The sequence below is a fragment of the Apodemus sylvaticus genome, chromosome 19, assembly GCF_947179515.1.
Source record: "Apodemus sylvaticus chromosome 19, mApoSyl1.1, whole genome shotgun sequence".
In the NCBI taxonomy this organism is placed as follows: domain Eukaryota; kingdom Metazoa; phylum Chordata; class Mammalia; order Rodentia; family Muridae; genus Apodemus; species Apodemus sylvaticus.
The window spans coordinates 59218498-59230332 of record NC_067490.1 but is presented as its reverse complement, the minus strand read 5'-3'; the positions used below and the strand labels follow the sequence as shown (position 1 = coordinate 59230332).

The window sequence follows — 11835 nt, the reverse complement described above, 5'->3', positions numbered from 1 at the left end:
CATTGACTACATTTGTAGAGTTTCTAAATAGTATGTGTTCTTTTAAGTATTTGTAGACCACTAAGAAATGCTAAGTCTTTAACACACTGGTTACATTCTTAGAATTTCTCTCCAGTGTGCATTTTTGGGAGAAGGTGAGGTAATGTACTTTTTTCACAGGCTGTCACACACAGTGTGACTGTCTTCAGAAGCAGGCATGGGAAACCGGACAATCAGTTACAGAAGGAGGCTAGGTCTTTGCCTGATACTTTTTCACATCTTTAAATTTGGCATGCATTCAAGTGCCTTTTCCAGAATAGGCCAATGAAGACAAGTCCAATTTGGTGCTTAATGCTTCAGTCAGCAACCTGGCCAGCAGCTCATGCAGACACACTGCTATGGGACTACACCCAGTTTTTCCCAGTCCAGTCATAGTGTTTGGGGCTACTGGAGGGAGAAGATAGCTGGATTTGCTTCTTTGGGTTCTGCTTGTTGATTATGGAGTTTCCTAGGTCCCCGCTCAGCTTAATGGTGAGCATGCCACCCTCAAAGGAGACATCATAGTCCTCCAGGGGATAGGGTTTGTTTGCAAGGGCTTCAAAGAACTGCCAGGGCATTCAGCATCTCTTCTATGAGTCTTTGATGAGCTATCTCTTTTAGAGTGCTTCTATTGTCCAACATCTTGAGTTCCTCAAATGCACCATGCAGACTGTCTGGTTTTTGTTGTTCAGAGTCTGACTCAGGTAGCGGAGGATCAAATGGACTTTGTGAAGGGGGGCAGGCTGCGTTGGCCGTGACCACAGCCTCAATCAGCTCCCTCCTGCTTGAGCCAGGTGGATCCACTACACAAACATGGCAAAAAGCCTGCAGCACACACATGCTGCTCCTGTTAGGTGGCAGCTCTCTGTGTATTCTTTTATAGATTAGGAGATGACTATGTTGTGGAAAGACTTTACCACATTGGTTACATTCATACTGTTTCTCACAAGTGTGTGTTCTTTTATGTATTTGTAGGTAACTATAGTGAAGGAGGATTATGATATTGATTACATTTATAGGGTTCTTCCTTAATATGTATCCTTTTATGTTATTGAAGATGACTATAATATACAAACATTAGGAAGAAGCAAAAGAAACTTGTCTTAGGTATTGCCTCTTTTTTATCAGTCTCCATGCCATCATAGGGTAAGGCTAAGTTTATCTCTCCAGGGTCTAGAGGAGATGGAGACTTCCAAATACCAGACCAGCTTCTACTTTTTATCTTTTGTTCCCCTAAACATGACTCTTCCTAATCACAGCTTATGCTATTTGTCTGTTATTTCTCAAAATATAATGACTGTTCCTAAATACAAAAGAACAAATAGATATTATTGGTTAGGCTGCAAAACCTATATTCTGCATCAGTGGACATAGATTAGCTACATAAGGACATCCCTTATTCCTAAATCCTGAGAGATGAAAAAATATATACATAATAGTACAGATGTTTTTGATTTTCAGGCTAAAAAGTTGTTTTTTGTTGTTTTTTTTTTTTTTTTTAATATTCTGGTTCAGCGACAGGAGTGTTTGTGGCACAGTTCAGCTGCTGAATTTGATCATGTGCCCTGATTAGTCAGTAGTAGCTTCATTGAAATAAGTTCTTGACATTTATATTGACCTGGTCATTGAATAGTGTTGAATTTCAGTGGCCCATAACACAAAGGCCTTAGCACATTGCTCATATTCATAGAATTTCGTTCCAGTTTGAATTCTTTCATGATGACAAGTATGTAATTGTACAAAAGTTCATCATATCAAATACATTCATACAGCTTCTTGTAGTATGAATTCATTCATGTTTCCAAAGATGATAATGACATGCAAAGATTTTACCATATTCGTTACACTCATAGGGTTTCTCTCTGGTATGTATGTATTGTTTTACATTCTAGCTGTCTCAGTCGTAGAAAAGCTTTATCACATTGATAACACTCATTGGATTTCTCTCCAGTATGTGTTCTTTTATATAGGAGAAGGTAATTCTGATGTACAAAGACTTTATTGCACTGATTACATTCATATAGTTTGTCTCCTGTTTGTGTATTCTTTTATGTATTTGGAGACCACTGAAATATAGAAATGCTTTACCACATTGGTTGTATTCACAGGGTTTCTTTCCACTATGTGTTCTTTTATATATTTGGAGACTATTATGATGTGCAAAGGCTTTACTACATTAATCACATTCAGAGGGTCTCCTTCCAGGGTGTGTTCTTTTATATACTCGGAGACCACTGTAATATGGAAAGGCTTTACCATATTTGGTACATTCATAGGGTTTCTTTCCAGTATGTATTCTTTTATGTTCTAAGAGATGACTCGGACTTACAAAGTCTTTTTAGCATTGATTATATCCATGGGGTTTCTCTCTAGTGTGTGCTCTTTTATGAATTTGGAGATTACTTTTACTTGCAAAGGCTTTACCACACTGATTACAATTATAGGGTTTCTCTCCAGTATGAATTCTTTTATGCCTTTGAAAATGACTGCTACATGCAAAGGCTTTACCGCATTGCTTACATTCATAGGGCTTCTCTCCAGTGTGTGTTCTTTTATGTATTTGGAGACCACTGTAATATGTAAAAGCTTTACCACATTGGTTACATTCATAGGGTTTCTCTCCAGTGTGTGTTCTTTTATGAGTTCGGAGAACACTGTGATATGCAAAGGCTTTACCACATTGGTTACATTCATAGGGTTTCTCTCCAGTGTGTGCTCTTTGATGTATTTGGAGACTCTTGGAACATGCAAAGGCTTTACCACATTGGTTACATTCATAGGGTTTCTCTCCAGTATGTGTTCTTTTATGTTCTAGGAGACAACTCTGACTTACAAAGTCTTTACCACATTGATTACACCCATATGGTTTTTCTCCACTGTGAGTTCTTTTATGTATTTGGAGACTATCATAATGTGTAAAGGTTTTACCACATTGGCTACATTCATAAGGTTTCTCACCAGTATGTATTCTTTCATGCCTTTGAAGAGAACTATGACATGCAAAGGCTTTACCACACTGTTTACATTCATAGGGTTTCTCTCCACTGTGTATCCTTTTATGTATTCGGAGAGCACTGGGATATGGAAAGCCTTTATTACAATGATTACATTCATAGAGTTTCTCTCCGGTATGGCTTCTTTTATGTATTTGGAGACTATGATGACATGAAAAGGCTTTACCACATTGGTTACATGCATAGGGTTTCTTTCCACTATGACTTCTTTCATGCCTGCAAAGACAATTGGCACATGAAAACGGTTTACCACATTAATTACACTAATGGGTCTTTCAATCTATACAAATTAATTTTACAATTTAGTCTAATGGTAAGGAGGAATCACTTTGTTTACATTCATGGCATTCCCCTATGTTATGGGTTGTTTTGAATTTATTATATTGCTCACATTTATAGCATCCTTTATCTAGATGAAATTTTTCACCTATTGAAGAAAATTACAAAAGCTCAGAACTTTACCACACTGAGAACATTCATAAATTTCCCTTTAGTGTAGTATACAATATATTTGTATACTGCATTTACAATGTGAACCAGGACAAATAGAAGAATTTCCACATTCCTGGTATTGTAGGGATTTTCTGCAGTGTGAGTTTGTGGACGAACCCTATGAAATTGGAAAACCAAATAAGTGTAACTAGCATCGCATTAAAAAACTCTACTCAATGTGGGGACTACTACATATCCTCTAATTGTACTAAGAGAGAGAGGAGTACATTGCTTCTTTCAATATCCCTATGCTCACAACGCTTATACTAATTGTTACTTAGAATATACCTATTCTATTAGAAGAAGAAAAAGAAAGGGTTCCACATTGCATTTTACAAAGGTTGACACTGTCTTCATCATAGACCTGAGGCAAGGGATTGAGATTTCTCCAAAACAACATTCTTGTCTTTCATAAACTATCTCCTTCTCACTTAAAGTTAGCAATGTCACTACAAGTATATAAGTAGCACCAGCTTTACTACAGGGTATTTACCTATTAGAAGGCTTTCCACATATACTTATCACCTATTCAATGCATATACATTTTGCAATATCAAACTGGTATGGGATTAAACTGATAACCATTTCTATAGCATAATCGAATGGGGCTATGACACAAATGCTAGTATTGATTAAGGCATTGATTATATCCTCCTTACAACAATGCACTGGAAATACAAATCAGATACCTCAAATTGAGGGACTTGGTTTTGTGAGAATTTAATAATCTTTGATATACTTAAAGCTGTGCTTTTTTATATTGTTGCTGTTCTTTAAAACTTCAAAGGAACATTAAAATTGCTTCAGAGGCATATTCAAACCAACTTGCACACGAAGATTACCTTCCATGTCTTCTAGAACTTTGAAAATAGTCTTTGATATTGTCATCTTTCCAACTGTAGCCTAAAATATAGTAACAGAAAATTTATAACAGATTATTGGAAATTGGGGAAAATTTAAGTTAGTATCTCCAGTGAACCTTAGACCCATACCTGATTAATTTACCTCATTATTCGCCATTCTCAATTGAAATCACAGAACAGCAATGATATCAAAGAAACAATTGTCCTTTTATTTTAAAAGGTGAAAGGAAATTCACTGTCTTACCTATAGCAGTGAGATTCCTGTAGGTCTCCAGCATTACATCTCTGTAGAGACTCTTCTGTGAAGGATCCAGTAAAGTCCACTCTTCCGGAGTGAAGTTTACACACACATCATCATAGGTCACTGCATTCTAAAATATCCCATACAGGTGTATAATACAAATCACGATGCCAATATCACTTTAAATGTATGCCTCACTGTCAATATATTTATATAATTCTGGTCCTGCCCCACTGATTTTTTGACACAGAAGTATTAATGTAATTGCAAAAATTATTTCAGAAGGAAACTGAATAATAATGTTCACCCCTGTCATTTCTGTGTCATTGGAATAGTATATAGGCTTGCAAGAGAAATGCCAACTAACAGAGAGACAAAGAGAGACAGACAAATACACACACACACACACACACACAGAGACAGAAAGACAGAGGAGAGAGAGAGAGAGAGAGAGAGAGAGAGAGAGAGAGAGAGAGAGAGAGAGAGAAGTAAACTGTACTGAACACACATCAGAGAAAATGTATGAACAATTACTAACTAGGAAAAAATAATGGGCAAGGTGGGTGTATTAGCTCATGTTTTTGATCTCAGAATTCTGGAGGCAGATGTAGGAGTTATCTCATTGAGTTGGATATCATCCTGACTGATGCAATGAGTTTCAGGACAGCCAGAGGAATATAATAAGACCCTAATTTCCCTGCCAAAATCAATCAAATGAATTAAAAAGATAGAAAAAGTCATTGAAACTTCAACTTCAGAAATAACAAAACCAAAAAAGGTAAAAACATCAGGATAACAAAATAGCTTAGCACTGAATAGCAACTGCTTCTACTGTTTCTTATGTGATTTAGGGATAGAGTCTATCATGTCATGAAGAGATGACAGCATGAGAAAAAAGCTGACTAGTCAGTTTCAATCAGAACACAGTAGACACACACACACACACACACACACACACACACACAACCAGAAAATGGGTTGAGTCTACAGATACCCAAATCCCATTCCCAATAAGAAATGTAAAAAGGCTCCTAGAAAAGTTTCTGTGAGGTCCTTAAAGAAAGACACAAAAGTTCAAAGACATCATCTATGCAGAAGCTTCTTCATTCAACCAACTACATTTTGCCTCTGGCTACTATAGGCTCATGGTCATCGCAGATGAAAATTCATTTAGTTTAACTTCAATGATCCTAATAGTCTGCAACAGCTTGTACATGGTCCAATTGTCCAAAGTCTCTTCTGACACAGTAATCTCTCCACTGCCATTGTAAAATCTGAAAAGAAGTGATATCTTCCCAGCATACAATTGCAAATTGTAAAGAATACCCTTTCCAATTTCAATAGAGAGGAATACGTACACAGTGAGAGAAGACTGGACCAAGGAGCCCAAACACCAAATCCTGTGGCTCTGTCTCAGTCAATGGGGCTTCAGTTTCAAAGGGTTTAGATGGCCCTATGCCTGTAACCGCACATACTTCTATTAGTTTAGGTAAATCCATTTCCTATATCCATCTCTCCATGGCAGATCTCTCATAGCTTAGTATTTCAACATATTGTGTTCCTAAAATGCAACTCAGGCTTCATACTCAAACCTTCATGCAAGGAACTCACAGTTGTTTTTTTTTCTTAAACTGGGGTTCTGACTCTGCCAAACATAGATAGCTAGAACAATGCTGAACAAAAACCATAGAGGAAAAAAAAATATATGACTTTGAATTTTGCATCTTTCTTGTTTCCAGAACCAGTACAACATGGATGACCTTGCAAAGTTCAGCTTCCAAATTGGGTTGGAATATAGCACACACTAGGACCATAGTTGCAATACATTTTATATGAAGTTTCTATCTGGGACTCGAATTCCCTTTGCTTACTCATTCTACTAATTTAAAGGTTAGCAGGAGGAAGTGTTACTCTTAGGACACGTTTTAGGCCATTTCCAAGTGTCATCTGAAACTACCTAGTGCTGTTTATCTGAAAAATTAGAGTTTGTATTTGATTCTGCACTTGTTGCTTCTTTTCACTGTAATCCTGAATGAGTCACTAATAATAACAATTAAACAGATTTATTATTGCATCTAAGAAATTAGTCCACTATTTTTTAATTCTGTCTTACTTAATTTCTCAGGATATGGGTGTAATAAGAATCATTTTGTCACAAAATATCTAGAAATTTTTTATGAAGTCTATTTTCACTGACATCCTACAACCTTAGCTTCCGATGTCTGCATCACTTTCAAGTTACAGGTCCTAAAAGAACAGCTCAAGTTGGACGATGGTGGCGCAGGCCTGTAATCCCAGCACTCTGGGAGGCAATGGCAGGCGGATTTTTGTGTTCCAGGCCAGCCTGGTCTACAGAGTGAGTTCCAGGACAGCCAGGGCTATACAGAGAAACCTTGTCTTGAAAAAACAACAAAAACAACAACAACAAAAAAACAAAAACAAAAACAAAAAAAACCAAAACAAAACAAAACAAAAAAAAAGAACAGCTCAGTGTTCTCTATGCTCTTTGCCATCTCAATTCTTGATATTTTTGACATTCTTCCAAAAGAGAAAGAATACTTCCAGGTTCTGTCTGGCAGCAAAAATCCCTGTTTTAGTAACTTTTTTGTTCGAACTTACTTCTCTCCTGTTGTGATTAAATCTTCTAAACAAAAGCATCTCAGGTCTTGAAGGGGCTTTTAAAAAGGAACACATGACATGATATAGTAAATTTTCAGAAGATGAAATTAGGTAGAGGTCTATCATTTTTCATAAGAACAGCAATATAATATAATTAATAAAATCACACAACATACATGGTGTCACTGTTTATAAAAGATACAAAGACAGACTTATAAATATTACACAGTTGCTAAAACAAGAATTATAGGATTGGTATTGGGTATGGAACTAGGTAGGATGCTTCCAGACCTTCCCCATTCTGTTACTTAAGACCCAATACTCGAGGTTTACTCTAATGAGCAGCTTCCTCTCCCCATGTCCGTAACTTCTGTCCATTCCCATCTGCATTTCTCTTCCAGATTTATCTGTAACTGAGTCCTCAACAAAAGGCAGAGAACCCCTTCTCAACCAACAGGCCATGCCTGCCAGGAGACTAAGTAGATTGTCAAAAGACCTACTACACTATCTGATATCCTAGACCCTACTCTCACAGTTGCTCTTAACCCTAGAATAGAATCCTGGAGGAAGGTTCCTCTTCCTTTCCATGTCTCTTACAGATACCACAAATGATCTCCATCTGCCCTTCTTTTACTTCCTCATCTCTGTCTAAGCCAAGTGCTATGGGCAGATACGCCTGCTATGTACATGTCCCACTTGCCAGAAAACTAAGGTGTCTGTTCAAAGACCTACCCCACTATCTGTTACCCCAGATGCAATTTTAACAGTAGATCCTAGCACTGGATTAGAACACCAGAGGCAGCCTCAAGTCTCCCTTGTCTATATCTTTTTTTTTTTTGCACTGCTATGATCATATTTTCATGGTCTCCCCTTACTCCAGGTTACAACAGCACAAACATTCTTCCTTGAACACACCTTGAAAGCAGATGGGTATAAAAGGCAACGCTAGCCAACAGACACTCTGAAAATCCATAGACTAAAAAGAAACCCAGGAAGAACACTCCCAGGAATACAAGACAAACCTCAGAAATTAGCACCTAGACCTTTATACTCACCTCAAATGCAAATGCCTACACACGAGCATAGGAACATAATCAATAACGGCCAGGGAAATATGTCATCAACTGAGCCAAGCTATTCTATGACAGCAGGCCCTGAATACTCTAACATAGCTGAAAACAAAGAAAAAGACCTTCAAACTAACTATTTAAAGATGATGGAGGTCCCTAAAGAGGAAGTGCTAAGTCCTGTAATGATATCAAGGAAATGAAATCAAACAATGAAGAGAAAAACCAAAGAAAACAGGAAAGAGTAAACAGTTCAAAGAAACACATGAAATTGTTCAAGGTCTAAAAGCAGAAATAGAAGCAATAAAGAAAGCAGAAACTAACAGAATCCTGTAAATGAAAATTTTTGAATTGCAACAAAGAACTACAGAAACATGGTTCAACCACAAAATAGAAAAGGAAGAATCGAAAACACAATAGAAATGGATACATCAGGCAACAAAAATGTTAACTCTCAAAACTTACTGGCACAAAATATTCACGAACTCTGGGAAAAAACTCAAATAACAGGAATAGAGGAAGAAGAAGTGTATCAGCACAAAGGTCTGGAAAATATTTTCAATAAGTTCATAAAGGAAAATTTTCCTCACCTAAAGAATATGATGTCTATGAGGGTACAAGAAGCATACAAAATACTAAATGGATTGTTCCAGAAAAGAAAGTCCCATTACCACATAATAATCAAAATACTAAACATTCAGAACAAAGAAAGAATATGAAAAACTGAAATGAAAGCCAAAACAAGCAAACAAAACAAAACAAAAAACATATTTGCAAACCTATTTGAATTATACATGTCTTCTCAACACTCTGAAAGCCAAGACCTGGAGTGTACATATGGTGTACACTCTAAAAAACTACAGATGCTAGATGAGATTAGTACAGGCAAAATTTTTCAATCACCATAAATGGAAAAAATAATATATTCCCTGATAAAGTCAGATTTAAATACTATCTGTTTAAACAGCCCTACACAAGGTGCTAGAAGGAAAAATTCTAATCCAAGGTGGTTAACTACAAAAATGAACCAAAGGAAATAAATAATTTCACATTATCAGCAAAACCAAAAGAAAGCACACAAACACACCATACTCACATACATACTACCACCACAACTACTACCACCATCACAACCAACAGCAACAAAATATGAAAAATTAAAAATCATAGCCTGGTAGTGGTGGCACACACCTTTAATCCCAGTACTTGGGAGGCAGAGGCAAGTGGATTTCTGAGTTCAAGGCCAGCCTGGTCTACAGAATGAGTTCCAGGACAGTCAAGGCTACACAGAGAAACTCTGTCTCCAAATAAATAAATAAACAAATAAATAAATTTAAAATCACTGTTCATTGATATCTCTCAATATCAATGACTCAATTCTCCAATAAATAGACACAGGTAAACAGAATGGATGCTAAATCAGAATCAGCCTTCATTGCATACAAGAAATACAGTCCAAAATCAAGGATACACATTACCTGTACAGGGTTGGAAAGTTATTCCAAGCAAATGTACCTAAGAATTAAGCTATTTTAGTATCTAATAAAATAGACAAATAAAAATTAATCAAAAGAGATAGGGAAGGATTCTATATATTCAAAATAAAGTGTACTAAGACAATATTTCAATTATTAATATCTATGACCTATATATAAGAGCTCCTATGCTTGTAAAAGAAACATTTCTGCCATATATTGATCCTCACACTGATTGTCACAGACTTCAATCACTCTCACCAATGAACAGGTCCTCCAGATAAAAACTAAACAGAGAAAATTTCCAGCTAATAAACCTTAAAATGGAAATGAGCCCAACTGATATTTCCAGAACAATCATCCCCAAAACAAAGAATATACCCTACTCTCAGCAACATTTGGAATTTCCTCCAAAATGAATGTCATATGTGAACACAATGCAAATTTTATCAGATACAAGAATACTGAAATAACCCCCTGTGTCCTATCAGACCACCATGGATGAAACCTACAAAGCATGAAAAACAGAAACATAAGAAAACTGAAAAACAAGCCGGGCGGTGGTAGCGCACGCCTGTAATCCCAGCACTTGGGAGGCAGAGGCAGGTGGATTTCTGAGTTCGAGGCCAGCCTTGTCTACAGAGTGAGTTTCAGGACAGCCAGGGCTACACAGAGAAACCCTGTCTCGAAAAAAACAACAACAACAAAACAAAAAAAAGAAAGCTTAAAAACTCATAGAAACTATTTAACTCTCTACAGAATAAAGAATGGGTGAAGATAGAAATTAAAAAGAAAGAATTTTAAAGATGAGGACAGAAATAAAAAAAAGAATTTTAAAGATGAAGATAAAAATAAAAAAACAAAATAAAAGATTTTCTAGAATTCCATGAAAATGAATATACATTTTCAAACTTATGGGATACCAGGAAAGTAGTGATAACCAAACACTTGGTAGCACTAAGTGCATACATAAAAAATAACTAGAGAGATCTCTTACTAGCAACTTAATAGCACAACTGACAGCCCTCGAGCTGAGGATTTGTCCACTTCAAGTCCCAGGTATATTACTCTTGGGCATATACCCAAAATACATTCCATCCTATCACAAGAACACTAGCTCAACTATGTACATAGGGGCTTTAATAATACTAAGTAGAAACTGAAAACAAGCTAGATTTCTCTCAACTTAAGAATGGACAAAGAAATGTGGTACATTTATATTATGGCATATTTCTCAGCTGTTAAAAAAAAGTTCTTTGATTCTGGGATCTGCAAACTCTGGGCAACAGTTCAGCCTTTCTCTCTGGAGGCCTGTTGCCACCCAGGACAACCAGAGGCCTGCTATCATTAGGGACTACTAGCTCTACCTGCAGTCTCAAGAGGCTCACTACCACCAGGGCCTATCAGGATATGTAACAACAGAGACAACCAGATAGCTAAAGGCCAGCACAGGAACACAATCCATAAAAACCAGGCCACTAAAGCATCATCAATATCCAGCTGCCCTTCTATAGCAGCCCTGCATATCCTGACACACCAGCAGAGAAAGAAAATGACCTTAGATCTCATTGTATAAAGATGATAGAGGCCTTTAAAGAGGAAATAAACAAATTCCTTAAAGAAATACAGAAAAAATACAATTAACTTGTAGAAGCCTTTAAAAATGAAATGAATATCTTTTCATTTAGTTTGATAATGGCTGTTGATTTGCTGTATATTGCTTTTATTATGCTAAAGTATGGACCTTGGATTCCTGATCTCTCAATATGAATGGGTTTGTATTTTGTTAAATGCTTTTTCAACATCTAATAAGATGAGCATGTGATTTTTGCTGGGGGGATTGCAAATGCATATAACCACTCTGGAAGTCAATCTGGACGTTCCTCCGAAAATTGAAAAGAAATTGAAGACCAAGCTAAACTATTTTGGGGCATATACCGAAAAGATGCCCCACCATATCACACGGGCATGTGTTCCACTATGTTCATAGCAGCCTTATCTGTGATAGTCAAAATCTACAAACAGCCCAGATGTCCCACAGAGGAA

The 11835-nt window shown here is 36.7% G+C and overlaps 2 pseudogenes; both read right to left on the bottom strand.

Moving 5' to 3' along the window:
• Nucleotides 1-277: 277 nt before the first annotated feature.
• LOC127669299 (frataxin, mitochondrial-like) lies at nucleotides 278-1854 on the bottom strand (annotated as a pseudogene).
• Nucleotides 1855-1865: 11 nt separating this feature from the next.
• Nucleotides 1866-7709, bottom strand: LOC127669298 (zinc finger protein 431-like; annotated as a pseudogene).
• Between the last annotated feature and the right edge of the window lie 4126 nt (nucleotides 7710-11835).